At 50.0% G+C, this 19,221-nt stretch overlaps 1 long non-coding RNA gene across 1 annotated transcript; it reads left to right on the top strand.

The window, feature by feature from the left end:
• The first annotated feature begins 13,638 nt into the window (after positions 1–13,638).
• On the top strand, positions 13,639–18,317 carry LOC129785595 (uncharacterized). The gene is made up of 2 exons (XR_008749722.1): positions 13,639–13,712; positions 16,520–18,317. It is a non-coding gene; the product is annotated as an uncharacterized LOC129785595 (long non-coding RNA).
• Positions 18,318–19,221: the final 904 nt, after the last annotated feature.

Here is a 19,221-nt window from a genome sequence, read left to right as displayed (position 1 = left end):
GCAGAGGCTTGGAACCGTTTCTGCAGAAGCTTTTCCAAAAGAGAAAGCAACGTGTAAAGGAGTGACTTGACTCCATTTCTGCAGCGCTTAAAGCAGTGCGAAACGTAGGGCTAACACTAGTCCCCAGCAAGGGTGTGCAGCAGAAACACATCTGAAACTGTCGCTCGCTTGGACAGGAACACCTGTAGGTTAGCTGCATTAGGTTAATTGTTACAGCTGCTACTACACAGTCGCCGAGAATCGCAGTACATATCTACGGCAAACGCGTAACGCTGGAGGAGAATGAGAGTGCTGCCGGGTAACTGCTGGTGGAAGTCAGGTGAGGAAACCATTAAGCCTGCAGCTTGAGGCTAAAGAGTTACGGCAGCAGGAATCTTGTACTGGAATTTATGAGCACAGCTGCAAAGCTGGGTCTGAACCTCAGTGTGCTGCTTCTAGAGAACGGTGTCAGCCCAAGTAAAACTGCTGGCAGTAAGTAATCTAAAGAAGCTTTGTGTGTGAGGGGAGGAGGCTTCTCCTGGGCTTGCTTGTTGTATAGTGTGATGTTTTCTCCCCGGCGCTACCAAAGCACAGTGGCGTTACAGATCTGAACACAATACAGTTATGGTTTAGCTGTCGTACTGCTTGACACCGTCTCCCTTCCAAGCTCTATGTTCTACATGTGGGATGCTCACATCCCTCTTTTTGGTTCTGCGCGGTCCTCCTTAGCAATCGGAGACCGTCAATTCAGGTTACATTGTTGAGAAGTGAGGGAGAGTGTGCCGCAGCAAAGAGCCATGTCTTCCCCCCCCCTACCCACCCCATCCCCCCACCCCCCTTACCTTTTCAGGCACAGCAGAGTTCTTCCCAAGCCTTTGGGGAACATCGGCACGTCCTTCTGAGTGTCCTTTTGGCAGGCTGCTGCTTACAGCACAGACCAGAGTGTTGTTTAATCCTGTGCAAGAAACCAGAAGATACAGGTTTTTCCTACAGTAAACACGCACAGTCAACTTGGCAGGTGATCTCCAAGGAGAGTCTGTGCTGGAAGGATGGAAAAGGGAGGTATCAGACCTGAAGTTTGTAGGCCCTGATACAGGGCTGATGGAACGGTGTGTAAACCCTGGGTAAACCTGTCATACTTGGGTAGGTGGCAGAGGGCCGTAAGCAGTCTGTTAGGGAGGACGGTGTGACCAGCCGCTACCTCAACAGTAATGATGCTCCAGGTACGACCCGGAGAGTGGGCAGGTGGGGTGAAGCCCACTCCCTCAGCGGTGCCAATCAGGAGAAAAGTGTCACTTGTCCGTGTGTCTTCAGAACAGGCTTGTGGTTTTCAATGAGAGCCGCGGCATTTAATGAAGAACTGGAACCCTCCTTTCTTAGCCAGGCTCAACAGATTTTCTTAACGAGCCGCTGTTTTTCTGGTGGAATACCAGTCCAACTGGGTTTCACATGGCAAAGCAGCAGTGCTGTGAAGTAGCTGGTGGAGGATTTTCAGCACCTTGATTCTGTTCAGATACTAAGCCGAAAGTAGTGACAGCTGAAACAGTTACTTGTTGTCTTGGTGCAAGAGTTGTAGTTGCACCTTGTAAAGAGTTTAGTGCGGCTAAGCTGAGGTTATTGCTTGCTGAGGACAGGTAAGGCTGCTTAGTCGATTGAAATGAAGGTAGCAGCTTTCTCTGCGGAAATGCTCCTCTTAGAAATGGGAAACGGCAGCAGTGGGTACTTTTGGAACAAAATGGTGGTTACGCTCACATTTCTCTCTGTGCGTGCCAGGGCAGTTGTCCTGGCTCTCTGTGTGGTCTCTCAGCAAGTCTTACCTGGTATGTGGCGGACCATCCGCGGATGGGGGATGTTCCTGGAGTGATGGTAGTAGTTTTCGCCTGAGCAGCCAAGCTGTGAGTCACGCCGGTTGTTCTTCCACATGTCGTGGCTCAAGTGAGGTTCACACGTTGACTCAGAATCGGTCTTTGTTGTGTGAACTTGCTGGCCCTCGTGGGGAGCGTCTTTGTTCAGGGCAGGCTGGCTCTTCCGCCGATGGGCTGAGGCCAAACGCTGGGGGTGAAGTGGAGAACAAGTGAGAACAGCAAAGGAGACGTCCAGGCCTTCTTGGTTTCTGCCTTTCCTAAAGGTTGTGTGCGCAGGGAGGCAGCCCCCTGTCTCTTTATAGTTGCTATCTGTTGTAGAGTTTGGATTGAGAGGTTGAATAACAGACTAGGAGCTGTTATTACCGTTATCCTGTGGGGTTTTTTTTCCCTTTCCGGTAGTAGCAGTCCCTAATGTTCACAGTCGTCTTTGCCTCAGGCACTTGCCTGGCACACTCGGTACTGTAACGTCTAAGACTGGGAACATCCCAAGACAGTTGGTTTGTTGAAGGCACCTGGCAAATGTCACGTGGGGGATGAGCTAATCTGATCTCTTCTGTTATGTTCCAGGCTCTAGTTCAACAAATACTCTCTGAGGCACCTGGCTCGGGTGCAAGCGCATCCCCAGTGGAGTGATGGATCTTAGCGTACGGGGGGAGTGGTCCGTGAGCCAGGGAAACCCCCTGGGAGGGCAGAGACCTGCCAGGAGCCAGCAGCTCCCATGAGAGCAGCTGAAGAGGTGTGGGCAGGGCCAGGGGTCCTGGAAGCTGCTCCTCGCTCCCACAACGTTCAGCCCTGGGGAGCGCTGTGACCGGGGCGGGCAAACAGGTGGCTTTGCAGGGTGGCCGTTTGGGTGGGAGGGCACCTCTTTCAGGGGGGGACATTGCGCTGGCCAAAGGTGAGAGACTTGAGGTACACACAAGCCAGCAACTGGACATTGTTCTGTGGTCATCTGCACAGGTCAAGGGCCATGCAGTGGTGGAGCTAAAGATCCTCAGGGCAGCGAGGAGGGTGCACAGCAAGCTCGCCCCCCTGGGATAGCTAACTGAAGTTTTCAAAAATGAAGTTCATGTGAGAGGGTTCTCTTCTTCACTAAAAACTTTTATGGATTTTCTTTGGGAATTGAAACTGTCTTGTGAAAGAGAAGTCTAGAATCTCACTAGTTATTTAGCAACCTCTTTGTATTATATACAATAATTCCTGGTACAATATGTTTTGGGGATTTTAGGGGTGTTATTCTACCCAAATAGCAACTTACGACATGCCTAATATTGAGATTGGTAAAATTAAATGACAACCAAGGATGTTTGGGTTTTACCCAGTATGGTGCACCAGAATGGTGCTACCAGCCGGCACTGTCATTTTTATATTGTAGATAAACAAAAAACACCCCAAACGTTGATTATCATTGCAGCATGCCGTAGCATAGCAGTCCACGAGCTTGTGGCCTTGAGGCACAACAATTTCAGGACATTGCACCTGCGGGTGACTGCTACTCATGTAACTTGTTGTTGGTTTTGTCGGTTTTGCAAGCCATCTTGGGCACAAGAGGAAGATAAAAACTGTGTCTCTGAGGTCAACAATAAATCAGATTTAGAGTTTCTCGTTGTGTCTTAAGGCCTTTTGCAGAGGCATGGGGCATGCTCTCTGTCTTTGTGTCCTCACCAGGAGTGGGACTAGTGTCCGTAAGAGCTGGAGAAAAGGAGAAAATGGAAGAAGCACGGGCAGATATTTTTTATGCTTGGAGGGCAAAAAGAGGGGCACGTGTGTCGTGTGTGTCTCTTTGTCGTTACGGGTAATGTTTGGGTAACGTAGAGTCCGAGATGCTGTTGAATATTGTCAAGAGAAGGCATCTGATAGCAGAAGCTCTAAGAAAGGGTTCAGGTAGCTGCTGGCTCCTGATGCCTAGGATGCCTATGGAGAGGTACTACTGCTGGTGCTACAAGATGATGACCTATCTAGAAGGAGAAAGGAAACGTGGATGGAGTCGGGTGAAGGGCAGTAGTGTTAGTTGCCAAAGTTATGTGATCTGTGAGGTTTGGATACCGTAGGGTTCCCTCGTTCAGATCAGCCTGTTGACTTCAGTGGAAGGTGAAAGGATGAGTATTATTACGGCATCCGATTCTGCCAGTACTTCTGGCATTTTGCCTTGACACGCTTTCCTTTCCCCACAGCCGATCCCAGTTTTTTTCAAGAGAGTGCTATAAAAATATGAAGGTGTTTTTTTCACTTTTAAAAGGAGTAGCTCTTTTGGGTGTGTATTTTGTTGCCTTATGAAAAGCATTTGCAAGAGTTAGTTGGCGTTGAAACTGAACAAAGAAGCCATCTAGTGTAGCACTCATGTTTTACCTTAATTTCCCGATCCACGTCACAGAGGTCAGAACTCCCCTGGACGCGAGCACTGTAGCGCGAGCTGACGGATGGGGAGGAACGCTGGGGGAGAGGCGTGTCCTGGAGTCCCAGTCTGTGTGCAGGCTGTGCAGAGGCTTGGAACCGTTTCTGCAGAAGCTTTTCCAAAAGAGAAAGCAACGTGTAAAGGAGTGGCTTGACTCCATTTCTGCAGCGCTTAAAGGCAGTGCGAAACGTAGGGCTAACACTAGTCCCCAGCAAGGGTGTGCAGCAGAAACACATCTGAAACTGTCGCTCGCTTGGACAGGAACACCTGTAGGTTAGCTGCATTAGGTTAATTGTTACAGCTGCTACTACACAGTCGCCGAGAATCGCAGTACATATCTACGGCAAACGCGTAACACTGGAGGAGAATGAGAGTGCTGCCGGGTAACTGCTGGTGGAAGTCAGGTGAGGAAACCATTAAGCCTGCAGCTTGAGGCTAAAGAGTTACGGCAGCAGGAATCTTGTACTGGAATTTATGAGCACAGCTGCAAAGCTGGGTCTGAACCTCAGTGTGCTGCTTCTAGAGAACGGTGTCAGCCCAAGTAAAACTGCTGGCAGTAAGTAATCTAAAGAAGCTTTGTGTGTGAGGGGAGGAGGCTTCTCCTGGGCTTGCTTGTTGTATAGTGTGATGTTTTCTCCCCGGCGCTACCAAAGCACAGTGGCGTTACAGATCTGAACACAATACAGTTATGGTTTAGCTGTCGTACTGCTTGACACCGTCTCCCTTCCAAGCTCTATGTTCTACATGTGGGATGCTCACATCCCTCTTTTTGGTTCTGCGCGGTCCTCCTTAGCAATCGGAGACCGTCAATTCAGGTTACATTGTTGAGAAGTGAGGGAGAGTGTGCCGCAGCAAAGAGCCATGTCTTCCCCCCCCCCACCCACCCCATCCCCCCACCCCCCTTACCTTTTCAGGCACAGCAGAGTTCTTCCCAAGCCTTTGGGGAACATCGGCACGTCCTTCTGAGTGTCCTTTTGGCAGGCTGCTGCTTACAGCACAGACCAGAGTGTTGTTTAATCCTGTGCAAGAAACCAGAAGATACAGGTTTTTCCTACAGTAAACACGCACAGTCAACTTGGCAGGTGATCTCCAAGGAGAGTCTGTGCTGGAAGGATGGAAAAGGGAGGTATCGGACCTGAAGTTTGTAGGCCCTGATACAGGGCTGATGGAACGGTGTGTAAACCCTGGGTAAACCTGTCATACTTGGGTAGGTGGCAGAGGGCCGTAAGCAGTCTGTTAGGGAGGACGGTGTGACCAGCCGCTACCTCAACAGTAATGATGCTCCAGGTACGACCCGGAGAGTGGGCAGGTGGGGTGAAGCCCACTCCCTCAGCGGTGCCAATCAGGAGAAAAGTGTCACTTGTCCGTGTGTCTTCAGAACAGGCTTGTGGTTTTCAATGAGAGCCGCGGCATTTAATGAAGAACTGGAACCCTCCTTTCTTAGCCAGGCTCAACGGATTTTCTTAACGAGCCGCTGTTTTTCTGGTGGAATACCAGTCCAACTGGGTTTCACATGGCAAAGCAGCAGTGCTGTGAAGTAGCTGGTGGAGGATTTTCAGCACCTTGATTCTGTTCAGATACTAAGCCGAAAGTAGTGACAGCTGAAACAGTTACTTGTTGTCTTGGTGCAAGAGTTGTAGTTGCACCTTGTAAAGAGTTTAGTGCGGCTAAGCTGAGGTTATTGCTTGCTGAGGACAGGTAAGGCTGCTTAGTCGATTGAAATGAAGGTAGCAGCTTTCTCTGCGGAAATGCTCCTCTTAGAAATGGGAAACGGCAGCAGTGGGTACTTTTGGAACAAAATGGTGGTTACGCTCACATTTCTCTCTGTGCGTGCCAGGGCAGTTGTCCTGGCTCTCTGTGTGGTCTCTCAGCAAGTCTTACCTGGTATGTGGCGGACCATCCGCGGATGGGGGATGTTCCTGGAGTGATGGTAGTAGTTTTCGCCTGAGCAGCCAAGCTGTGAGTCACGCCGGTTGTTCTTCCACATGTCGTGGCTCAAGTGAGGTTCACACGTTGACTCAGAATCGGTCTTTGTTGTGTGAACTTGCTGGCCCTCGTGGGGAGCGTCTTTGTTCAGGGCAGGCTGGCTCTTCCGCTGATGGGCTGAGGCCAAACGCTAGGGGTGAGGTGGAGAACAAGTGAGAACAGCAAAGGAGACGTCCAGGCCTTCTTGGTTTCTGCCTTTCCTAAAGGTTGTGTGCGCAGGGAGGCAGCCCCCTGTCTCTTTATAGTTGCTATCTGTTGTAGAGTTTGGATTGAGAGGTTGAATAACAGACTAGGAGCTGTTATTACCGTTATCCTGTGGGGGGTTTTTTTCCCTTTCCGGTAGTAGCAGTCCCTAATGTTCACAGTCGTCTTTGCCTCAGGCACTTGCCTGGCACACTCGGTACTGTAACGTCTAAGACTGGGAACATCCCAAGACAGTTGGTTTGTTGAAGGCACCTGGCAAATGTCACGTGGGGGATGAGTTAATCTGATCTCTTCTGTTATGTTCCAGGCTCTAGTTCAACAAATACTCTCTGAGGCACCTGGCTCGGGTGCAAGCGCATCCCCAGTGGAGTGATGGATCTTAGCGTACGGGGGGAGTGGTCCGTGAGCCAGGGAAACCCCCTGGGAGGGCAGAGACCTGCCAGGAGCCAGCAGCTCCCATGAGAGCAGCTGAAGAGGTGTGGGCAGGGCCAGGGGTCCTGGAAGCTGCTCCTCGCTCCCACAACGTTCAGCCCTGGGGAGCGCTGCGACCGGGGCGGGCAAACAGGTGGCTTTGCAGGGTGGCCGTTTGGGTGGGAGGGCACCTCTTTCAGGGGGGGACATTGCGCTGGCCAAAGGTGAGAGACTTGAGGTACACACAAGCCAGCAACTGGACATTGTTCTGTGGTCATCTGCACAGGTCAAGGGCCATGCAGTGGTGGAGCTAAAGATCCTCAGGGCAGCGAGGAGGGTGCACAGCAAGCTCGCCCCCCTGGGATAGCTAACTGAAGTTTTCAAAAATGAAGTTCATGTGAGAGGGTTCTCTTCTTCACTAAAAACTTTTATGGATTTTCTTTGGGAATTGAAACTGTCTTGTGAAAGAGAAGTCTAGAATCTCACTAGTTATTTAGCAACCTCTTTGTATTATATACAATAATTCCTGGTACAATATGTTTTGGGGATTTTAGGGGTGTTATTCTACCCAAATAGCAACTTACGACATGCCTAATATTGAGATTGGTAAAATTAAATGACAACCAAGGATGTTTGGGTTTTACCCAGTATGGTGCACCAGAATGGTGCTACCAGCCGGCACTGTCATTTTTATATTGTAGATAAAATGACACCCCAAACGTTGATTATCATTGCAGCATGCCATAGCATAGCAGTCCACGAGCTTGTGGCCTTGAGGCACAACAATTTCAGGACATTGCACCTGCGGGTGACTGCTACTCATGTAACTTGTTGTTGGTTTTGTCGGTTTTGCAAGCCATCTTGGGCACAAGAGGAAGATAAAAACTGTGTCTCTGAGGTCAACAATAAATCAGATTTAGAGTTTCTCGTTGTGTCTTAAGGCCTTTTGCAGAGGCATGGGGCATGCTCTCTGTCTTTGTGTCCTCACCAGGAGTGGGACTAGTGTCCGTAAGAGCTGGAGAAAAGGAGAAAATGGAAGAAGCACGGGCAGATATTTTTTATGCTTGGAGGGCAAAAAGAGGGGCACGTGTGTCGTGTGTGTCTCTTTGTCGTTACGGGTAATGTTTGGGTAACGTAGAGTCCGAGATGCTGTTGAATATTGTCAAGAGAAGGCATCTGATAGCAGAAGCTCTAAGAAAGGGTTCAGGTAGCTGCTGGCTCCTGATGCCTAGGATGCCTATGGAGAGGTACTACTGCTGGTGCTACAAGATGATGACCTATCTAGAAGGAGAAAGGAAACGTGGATGGAGTCGGGTGAAGGGCAGTAGTGTTAGTTGCCAAAGTTATGTGATCTGTGAGGTTTGGATACCGTAGGGTTCCCTCGTTCAGATCAGCCTGTTGACTTCAGTGGAAGGTGAAAGGATGAGTATTATTACGGCACCCGATTCTGCCAGTACTTCTGGCATTTTGCCTTGACATGCTTTCCTTTCCCCACAGCCGATCCCAGGTTTTTCAAGAGAGTGCTATAAAAATATGAAGGTGTTTTTTTCACTTTTAAAAGGAGTAGCTCTTTTGGGTGTGTATTTTGTTGCCTTATGAAAAGCATTTGCCAAGAGTTAGTTGGCGTTGAAACTGAACAAAGAAGCCATCTAGTGTAGCACTCATGTTTTACCTTAATTTCCTGATCCACGTCACAGAGGTCAGAACTCCCCTGGACGCGAGCACTGTAGCACGAGCTGACGGATGGGGAGGAACGCTGGGGGAGAGGCGTGTCCTGGAGTCCCAGTCTGTGTGCAGGCTGTGCAGAGGCTTGGAACCGTTTCTGCAGAAGCTTTTCCAAAAGAGAAAGCAACGTGTAAAGGAGTGGCTTGACTCCATTTCTGCAGCGCTTAAAGCAGTGCGAAACGTAGGGCTAACACTAGTCCCCAGCAAGGGTGTGCAGCAGAAACACATCTGAAACTGTCGCTCGCTTGGACAGGAACACCTGTAGGTTAGCTGCATTAGGTTAATTGTTACAGCTGCTACTACACAGTCGCCGAGAATCGCAGTACATATCTACGGCAAACGCGTAACACTGGAGGAGAATGAGAGTGCTGCCGGGTAACTGCTGGTGGAAGTCAGGTGAGGAAACCATTAAGCCTGCAGCTTGAGGCTAAAGAGTTACGGCAGCAGGAATCTTGTACTGGAATTTATGAGCACAGCTGCAAAGCTGGGTCTGAACCTCAGTGTGCTGCTTCTAGAGAACGGTGTCAGCCCAAGTAAAACTGCTGGCAGTAAGTAATCTAAAGAAGCTTTGTGTGTGAGGGGAGGAGGCTTCTCCTGGGCTTGCTTGTTGTATAGTGTGATGTTTTCTCCCCGGCGCTACCAAAGCACAGTGGCGTTACAGATCTGAACACAATACAGTTATGGTTTAGCTGTCGTACTGCTTGACACCGTCTCCCTTCCAAGCTCTATGTTCTACATGTGGGATGCTCACATCCCTCTTTTTGGTTCTGCGCGGTCCTCCTTAGCAATCGGAGACCGTCAATTCAGGTTACATTGTTGAGAAGTGAGGGAGAGTGTGCCGCAGCAAAGAGCCATGTCTTCCCCCCCCCTACCCACCCCATCCCCCCACCCCCCTTACCTTTTCAGGCACAGCAGAGTTCTTCCCAAGCCTTTTGGGAACATCGGCACGTCCTTCTGAGTGTCCTTTTGGCAGGCTGCTGCTTACAGCACAGACCAGAGTGTTGTTTAATCCTGTGCAAGAAACCAGAAGATACAGGTTTTTCCTACAGTAAACACGCACAGTCAACTTGGCAGGTGATCTCCAAGGAGAGTCTGTGCTGGAAGGATGGAAAAGGGAGGTATCGGACCTGAAGTTTGTAGGCCCTGATACAGGGCTGATGGAACGGTGTGTAAACCCTGGGTAAACCTGTCATACTTGGGTAGGTGGCAGAGGGCCGTAAGCAGTCTGTTAGGGAGGACGGTGTGACCAGCCGCTACCTCAACAGTAATGATGCTCCAGGTACGACCCGGAGAGTGGGCAGGTGGGGTGAAGCCCACTCCCTCAGCGGTGCCAATCAGGAGAAAAGTGTCACTTGTCCGTGTGTCTTCAGAACAGGCTTGTGGTTTTCAATGAGAGCCGCGGCATTTAATGAAGAACTGGAACCCTCCTTTCTTAGCCAGGCTCAACGGATTTTCTTAACGAGCCGCTGTTTTTCTGGTGGAATACCAGTCCAACTGGGTTTCACATGGCAAAGCAGCAGTGCTGTGAAGTAGCTGGTGGAGGATTTTCAGCACCTTGATTCTGTTCAGATACTAAGCCGAAAGTAGTGACAGCTGAAACAGTTACTTGTTGTCTTGGTGCAAGAGTTGTAGTTGCACCTTGTAAAGAGTTTAGTGCGGCTAAGCTGAGGTTATTGCTTGCTGAGGACAGGTAAGGCTGCTTAGTCGATTGAAATGAAGGTAGCAGCTTTCTCTGCGGAAATGCTCCTCTTAGAAATGGGAAACGGCAGCAGTGGGTACTTTTGGAACAAAATGGTGGTTACGCTCACATTTCTCTCTGTGCGTGCCAGGGCAGTTGTCCTGGCTCTCTGTGTGGTCTCTCAGCAAGTCTTACCTGGTATGTGGCGGACCATCCGCGGATGGGGGATGTTCCTGGAGTGATGGTAGTAGTTTTCGCCTGAGCAGCCAAGCTGTGAGTCACGCCGGTTGTTCTTCCACATGTCGTGGCTCAAGTGAGGTTCACACGTTGACTCAGAATCGGTCTTTGTTGTGTGAACTTGCTGGCCCTCGTGGGGAGCGTCTTTGTTCAGGGCAGGCTGGCTCTTCTGCCGATGGGCTGAGGCCAAACGCTGGGGGTGAAGTGGAGAACAAGTGAGAACAGCAAAGGAGACGTCCAGGCCTTCTTGGTTTCTGCCTTTCCTAAAGGTTGTGTGCGCAGGGAGGCAGCCCCCTGTCTCTTTATAGTTGCTATCTGTTGTAGAGTTTGGATTGAGAGGTTGAATAACAGACTAGGAGCTGTTATTACCGTTATCCTGTGGGGTTTTTTTTCCCTTTCCGGTAGTAGCAGTCCCTAATGTTCACAGTCGTCTTTGCCTCAGGCACTTGCCTGGCACACTCGGTACTGTAACGTCTAAGACTGGGAACATCCCAAGACAGTTGGTTTGTTGAAGGCACCTGGCAAATGTCACACGGGGTGTGAGCTAATGTGTTCTGTTGTGATGCAGTCACGAGGTCATCAAACACTTGCCATGGCAACCGCATTCCACAGTATAGTGGTGGGTCACAGCTTGGAGGTGGGGGTGGGGGGGTGGTCCGTGAGCTGGGGAAACCCCCTGGGAGAAATAAAATCCTGTTTCTCTAACTCTTATTTATATCCAAGCTCAACTGTGGGTCAATCTGTGGTAGCAGCAATTACAAGTGAAGGTGCAGAGGGCACCTTCCCCACTGAAATTCAAAAGTTAATTTGGGATAAGGCAACTACATTTGCAAAAGAATTCAATCTTGGTGGTATCTAGTCAATTTTACTTACATTTCTGATTAAATTATTAAATGGTTCTTATCTCGACCCTCGACTTTGAACATTCCTTTCTGATTCTCCTCCCCACCCCTCTGGGTGGTGGGCAGTGAACAAGCAGCTGTGTGGTGCTTGGTTGCCGGCTGGGATTAAACCCCAGCATTTTGGTACATCCTAAAACAAAAACCCCAGCTTCAGCCACCCAAACCACACAAACGAGCACATCACAAATAGCTTTGCTTGACTATCTACTTACTGTGGACCTGTAAGCGTGTAAACGACCAGTATCCTAGTTATGGCACAGAGGCAAGAGGTGAGCATGCCACCACTCTGTGAGGGTAAGAGGAACTGACTGTCGTCTTGGGGTGGAGGGTGGTGATGTGCTCCCCCTGTCCCCATCCCCCGTGCCCCCGCCCCGCATTCTAACCTGTGTTGCATCACAATGCTCAAGTGATGACCACCAGTGGTGGCGGTGACGGGCGGCTCTGGTCCTGGCTCACAGTGCGTTCCGGGAGACAGATAAGAGCCCGACAGCCAAGGGCTACTTTGAACAACGTGCCCACCTGGCAGTGCTGGCCACGGTCTGACTCAGGCCAAGCCTGGAAGAGGCTAACTTCTGTAGTCGGTGTGCAGATGTGACTGTGAGGTAATTCTCTGACTCCGTTAATCTTGGATGGCCCAGGGCCCGTTGAGCTCTGCTGTGCGGCACCAGCTGGCACAGCTCTCGCCTTGAGTAGGGATGCCTCTCTAGGCTATATGCAGCATTTTATCTCTGTTTTGCTTGTTTCTGAAGGGAAAACCTTCATTTGGGAACGCTGAGCACCGTATGAAAAGAGCTGAGGCTTGAAATCCACAGCAAAGGCAATTAGTGCTGACCTGCACCCAGTTCCTCGCAGCAGGATGTTGTGCCAGGAGAGGGCAAGGACGTGAGCAGCCATGGGGCCTGCGCCTGCGGGTGCTGAGGGAGCCAGTGGCTCGGGCGATCACAAGTCGAGCAGGGTGTTGCACGTGGTAAGAGAGGCGCGTCCTCTCGCAGCACGTCTTGCTGACCTACTGAATTGTGTTTTCCCATCAGCACGATCGGCACATTGTCCTTGTTTCACTGTTCACTGAAAGCCATTCCCACAGGTTACCGAGGAGCTGGACGTAAAGCCAAGGAATCGGGAGCAGGTACAGCCACAGGCAGACAGAGTATGGTTCTTAAGTAGCTTGCACAATGGCATATTTTACTATCTCCGCTGGGCTCTTGTGAGCGTCAGCAAAGGGATTCAGCAAAGCCTTCACATTCTCACTGTGTCCCTGCCGCTGAGACTTCAAGAGCCACTGTCCCCTGTTCTCTTTGCAGCTACAGTGCCACTGGGAGCAGTGGGTTTGGAGGGCAGGCTCCCAGGGAGGTGGGAAGAGGGGACAGCTTCTAGCCAGGGCTCCGCCGTGGGTGGGATGCGACAAGGGTGGGGAAGAGTGTGACAAGGGAATCAGGGAGGCAGAAGCCCTGCAAAGAGCCAGGTTTCTGCAGGTGTGTGGTTTGTTTTCATTCTAGCGCTTTGGCTGATCAAGGGTGGGACTCTGAGCTGAGAGGCTTGGCTAAAAGGCCAGAGCAGTGCACCTGCAGGAGCACATCACAAGACTGGCTCCCAGTGTGTTGGAAGGGCTTGGGGTATCGGCAACCTGACTGCTTTGCAGCTGACCGACTCCTTGGTGCGAGAAGTCAGTGGTGGCAAGATTCAAAACGGGCATGTCTGTAGGAGAAGGCCTCAACGGCAAGAGTCCAAGTACTGATAGCCTGATGAATAGAGACTCGTTAGAACTTGTAGGGCACAAGCCCTGGGATCAAAGGAACAAGCTAACTGCAGACCCCTGAGCCAGCACAGTTGAGGAGGCAACCAGACGGACAGAGAAACAAGTAGCCAGATAAGGGAACGGATGGCGCCGATATGTCACTTTGTTAATCAAGAAAGCCGCGTAGAAAGAAACCCCCTAATTTTGGAATAGAAATTGTTGCTATGTCAAGGTAAACTAATAAGTTCCTATTGTTTTAACGGTGTGCCTTAAATATCAACCAATCAGTGTTTTTTATGCTTAAGATTTAACCAATCGGTGTGTAATATGTAGAAGGTAGAAACGTATATAATTGTAGAGAAAATCACTAATAAACCGACAACTTGCTTGCATCAAGCTGCGTCCCGTCTCTTCATTCGCCGCACATGTCGGTCTTTTCACTCCCTTTTTTTTGAGGCTTTGCAAATAAGAACAGAGCGCTACAGTGAGCTACTAAAGAAAGAAGACCTACATCTGTCTGCCTTCAGATGTTCTCAGTGAGCTGGGTGAGAAGAAAGCCTGTGGGACTGGAGGACTGCTGGATCACAATCACCACAAGGTAAACTGTGGGGTCTGTTTCCTTACAGAGCCTTTTTTCTTTCTTTCTTTCTTTTTTCTATTTGTCCCTCCTTGCACCTTATTTGATGTTACTCTGTTGACGTGTTTTTGACTTGATCTAGTCGGTATGGTATGGAGTGTTGGCACAGCTGGGAAGGGGTTTTTGTGCTCAACTTGGACACAGGAGTTGCCAGGTCTAAAGAAGCAAACAACATTTGTTTATCCTTTGCTCTTCCTCTGAAAAACTACCCGGTTCCTGTGATGTGCGTAACTTTGTACTTAAGCAGAAACTTGCCTTTACAAGAGGCTGTGGCTGATGCTTCCTAGTTCCGCGGCTGCATGCCCAGATTTTATTTATGGTCCTTTTGGCTGTATGTCACAGTGTGCCATATATGCAAAGCAACACAGCACTTTATTTGGTGAGCTTCCATTTTGGGTGAGCTTGTCTTCCCTTGCCCTTCTCAAACATTTTCAAATCACGGCTGAAAGGCTCTTAACGCGGAGACCCTTTGTAAGGTAAGGATTATACTAGAGCAGTGTTTTGCTTAAGGTTTTTGGGCAGGAAAGAAACACAACTCCTCCACCACCAAAAGCAGAGGTACCCTTACTAGCTGTCCCAAAGGCTGTTGTATATTGTAACCCTGATAGCTTACAAGCTGAGCCTAAAAAACAGCTTTCAGGGCAGTAAGGCATGAGTAAGGTGGAGAGAATCAAGCTGCCTCTCCAGTCTCATGTTCTAAATTTTGTGTAGGTGAGGAGAAGGACGTTTGCACCGAGGTTTTTGTGTTTTGCTGTGAGTACATCCACCGCACTGCTTAGTGTAACTGCACCATTGCTCACCCTTTCTCTTTTGATTTGGTAACTCTGGCCTCGGTGCAGCAGTGGAAGCAAGCCGAGGACGGTACGGGGCTCAGCAGAGGAGACTGCAGGGCCTGCCCTGTCCCTGGGGAGCTTCTTGTGACAGGTGTGAATTTGGGAAGTCCTGTAGAAGGAGAAAGTCCTTCCGAGCGGCCTTGTCAGGCTTTGAAGCGCCTTAATGAAACCGGCCGTCTGGTGGTGGGAGACTGGAGGCGTCAGTAACAGGGCAACTTGCTTGTTGCTTTTTGCTTATTTACTTAGAATCCTCCTCTCTTGGGATTGACTCTCCATGCATTTCCACGGGCAGTTCAGTGCCTGCATTGCCATGTTAAAAAGGCATGAGGGAGACGGGTATGTGTGAAATACTTGATGCCAGGAAACTGACACGGTGTAAGAGGAGACTTTTGGATGATCTGAGATCCATGTAAAACACTGTGTTGCAAAGCACAGCTGCAGGTGTAGCTGGGAGAGTGTGTTTCCTTCTGTTCAGGTTTGTATGCCAAGGCTAATGCTTTGTAACGTACGCTACAAGACGGTGTTGCTTCATTCCAGCCTGCAGTGGAGGCTGCCGGCTGTTCCCACTGCCGCCTTGTGTCCTTGCACAAGACTGTTGCTGCTATCGCAGCCCATCCAAGAGGCCTCTGTTCTCCTGTGGAAGCCACTCTGTTTCCATCAGTTCCGTTTTCACTATGCAGATAAAGGAAGTTCCAAGGCAAGGGAGAAGAAACGTGCTCCTTACACTCCTCTTGTCTCTTCAGCCGGCATTTTTGCCACAGGTGCTTTCTGCAGTAACAGCGATAGCGATACAGTCCTTTGAGAGCTCATGCCTTCACAGCACATTTCAGGTGAATAGCCTGCTTAGTGAAATGGCCAGCTCTTCAGTATCAGCGTCCCAGGGAGCAGCTGGCTTTCCAGTCAGCCTGGGTGCAGGAAACCTCTAATAAATGTGACAGTTTTCTGTAACTTGGCTCTCGGCGAGTGTGAGATCCATGCTGCTCCCCCGTTTCTGAATGCCTGCCTAATTCTCTGTCAGGCTTTTTTTCCCTCCAGGGCTCCTTTGAACCTTTCTCGTATGCTGTTGCTTGGCACTGAGGCTGCTTGCGCTGGGGGCGTTCTTTGAAGTCAGCGTTCTCCGGTGGTGTCAGCACTATTCCTGTAGCCCCAAGCCTGACGAGCCACCCCTCTGTCCCACATTTGTCATCCAGGTCTGGCTTGCTCACCAGCCAGAGGGCCTCCTGCAGCCTTGCCTGCTGCTGCCGAGCCACAGTCTGTGTTGAGAGGGGTTTTGGATAGCCTGGGGTTGTTCTAGGCAAGAATCTGCCAGTGAGGTTTGTATGTAATGCTGTCTGGGGTTATTGTCACTTAGGGAAAGTTTTGGGAGCTGAAACAGGAGGAGGAGGAGGAGGAGGGTGGCTGTTACGGTCAGCATACTAGAAACGGCAAGAAGGGGTCATGGACTTGGAGACTAATAAGGATTTTTGCCACAAGCGCAGGTGGAAAAGTAAGAGGAAGACAATGACGGCAGGTTTCAGGAAGACTTTGGGCTGCGCTTATGTTAGGGAGGGGACCAAGTCCTCGTCAAGGTGCATCCACAGCAATATTCCTGTCAAACGAATGTGAGAAAGCGTTAGTGCCTGTATAGAGGGCAGTGGTGAGAGCTGCAGTAGTGGGGGGCCGTTCCTCTCTGTCCCTGAGGGCAAGTAATTCAAAGTGGAGCCGCTGCAGGAAAGCGCTGCGGTAGTAACTGGGGGCTCACAGTGTGCTTGGCTTTAGGCTGCGGCTGTAGCAGACTTGCCTTGTGCGCTTCTGCTTGTGCTTCACCAGATTTAGCCTGAAGATGCTGCAAGCGAATGCACGAGAAGCTCTGTAAGGATGGATGTGGGAGGTGGTGCTATCAGCAGTTCTTTTACCTCCTTGTTGAAGAGCTGGTGGTCTTTCTTGGTGTTGCAGTGTTTGAGATCATCCTTGCGTACCTGGAGAAGGCAGACTGGAAGGACGCCTTGTCAGTGTCTTGCCACAGCGGAAAGGGGCTGTTGCATTGGGAGAGGCCGATGATTCATCCAAGCATGCTCTGTCTGGAAAAGAAGATGAAGACGATGACTCGGACAGCAACTAGGCTTCACAATGAGACAACGGGAAAGATGGGACACGTAGTCCATGGGATGAAGTTGGGACGTGAAGTGGTTCCGCTCCAAAGACCATCTGCTGCCCTTGTGACACCGGATTGTCCCAATGCTCGATAGTTCCGTAGCTGGCCCAGAGCTGTTTCTGGACATGAAGGGCAAAGATAAATGCGTTTTTTTACCCTGAAGCTTCCGTATTAATAGCTTATTTTTATAAAAAATAAACCAATGGCAAATGTAGAATTTATTTTGTTTCCCAAGGAAGCGATTGCATTCCTGTTGTTTTTTTTTTTTAATTCTTTTAAATGTGACTTTTTCTACATACCAAGTTGGGCACGTTACCCAAGAGCATTAGTAGATGCTATTTGAATGGATGCCGCCTTCTCTGTTTCTGCCCTAAGTTTTCTTGAAAGCGGTGAATGGTGACCTCACAACCTGTTCCGCTAGTGCCGTTGCAAAGTGTGCATGAACACTCGGCACAAACAAGCAGAAATTCTAATTTTCCTGAGCTCCTCAACAGACAATCACCAGCAACCAAGCTGCCTTCATCAGCTGAGCCACGCTGACTTGTATACCATGTGTAGTTAGCTGGGGTCGGTAGATGAGCTACGAGCGTGGGGTTACGCCAATGCTTTAGACTTCAGCTTGAGCAGGGTGGATGTCTGCGCAAGCGCAAATCACGTGCCTTGGTTGGCACATGGTGCGCATGGAGTTGAGGCGTCACGATCGCTTTTGGTTACTTCTCGGTCCTCTTAGCAAAATTGATCACGGAGCCTCAGAACAGTACCAGGAGGCAGGAGCTCTCTCTTTCAGGTCACTTACCGAGTTTCAGTAGGCCTGATTTATGACATGATCCTGCGTGCATTGTTTTCTCTGTCAAATATTTTTCCTTTACAAAAAGAGGCATAGTCTCAGTCTTGGCTGGATGTTCTGGTTCCACTCGTTTCTAACTGACTGAAGTGCTCCTGCAAAGGACAGAAACAGAGACCGTGGAAGCGCGGCTTCGCTTCAGGCTTGTGAGCCTGCCCCATCCCTTTCTCCTGTAGGGACTAGCCAGGTAACTGCGGCTTCTGAGCAAGTACAGCTTCTGCGCGGGTCAGCTGAAGAGCGTAAGAAGACATCATCGTAACTGTTGTTCTGAGCTGAGCTGGAATCAGGGGGCTGACCCAGGCATGGCTTGGCTTGTATCCATTTTCATTCCTCCCTCTGTTGTTACGGCTTTCAAACGGAGACTAGAAGTGGGATCCCCACAGGCCTGTAAAGGGTTGGCAACCAACAGGTTGTGGCTTTCTACAGTCGGTGCGTTTCCGTCTGTTCTTTTTGAATAGCCATAGAAAAGCCTGTTCTGTTAGAAGGGTGCCTAGCGGCTCGAGTAATGTGGGCTTTTTTGTTAGGCTTTATAGAAATGTGATTGCTTTTGTTCCAGAAACGAGAACAGCTTTTTCATGAGAGCATTGCTGCTCTTATTTCTGTAACAAGAAGTGCATCGTGAGTGTGCCTGCCATCTATTACGCTGATTCTCTGATGTAAACGTGTCAAGCAATGCAATTACAAGGAGTTACATCGTTACAGCTGAGGTTCTGCGCGTTAATGCACATAGCACCTATTAAACCTGATCTAAGGCTCTTCAGCCTCTCTAAGGTTTCCTTAAGATGGTTTCGTACACGTGCCTCATCTCCTCAGGCTTGAGAGTGCACGAGCAGGTGGCATAGACAAACTGGGGACTTTGGAGACTTTCTGAGTGGGTCCGAAAGCCTCTTACGGCATTACGCAGCCTGTCCTGCATCGTTGCCAGTGAAATTAGGCAAACGCACCCGCGCCGTGCACATGCACGTGTTTTCAGATCAAGCTGTTGCAAATCTGAAGCTTACCTGCCTGTGGAGAAAGAGAAGGAAGAGGTGCTCTGCATTATTCTGCTCTTAGCACCGGGAGCCTTCCAGCTCGGCAGCATCACAGCAGCTTGGGGACCGGCTGTGCGGCCTCTTTGTACACATTGCTTGTCTCAGTCGCCCGCTCTTCCTGTCCTCTCGCTGGCGCCTTAGCCAGGAGTTGGGGCATTGCTGCTGTTTCCCTTTGCTCTCTCTTTGTGCTAAGCTCGTCAGGTGATACTAGGCTGAAGTTCATGCCTGTGGTCATGAGTCGTCTCTCCCGGATGCTGTCCTCGGGATGTGTTAACTGGCGAGATAGAACAGCAAGCGAGAGTAGACTGGGGTTTCGATGGGCTCAGCCCTCTGGCTGCTGCTGCCGTTCTCAGCCTTTCAGCATCCTACAGTTCTGCAGCCACCTAGAAGAGGCTGTTCTTGGCGGGCCTGGACTCACACTGATGTGCGCACTGACCCTTTTCTAAATGCTTTAGGTGCCTGGCTGTTCATCGGTGTATTCACCAGCCATAGACACGATCCTAAGAGAGTAAAGTGGTGATTTGCTTTCAGGCAGCCGGCTGCAGCTATGTGAAGTGGCGTGTTCAAGAAGCCCCGAAGGGCCCATTCTTGCAGTGAGTCCAGTGTGAAGTTACTGTTGAAAACAGCC

This window comes from Falco peregrinus, chromosome 13, assembly GCF_023634155.1.
Source record: "Falco peregrinus isolate bFalPer1 chromosome 13, bFalPer1.pri, whole genome shotgun sequence".
NCBI lineage: Eukaryota > Metazoa > Chordata > Aves > Falconiformes > Falconidae > Falco > Falco peregrinus.
This window is presented reverse-complemented; position numbering and strand designations above follow the sequence as displayed.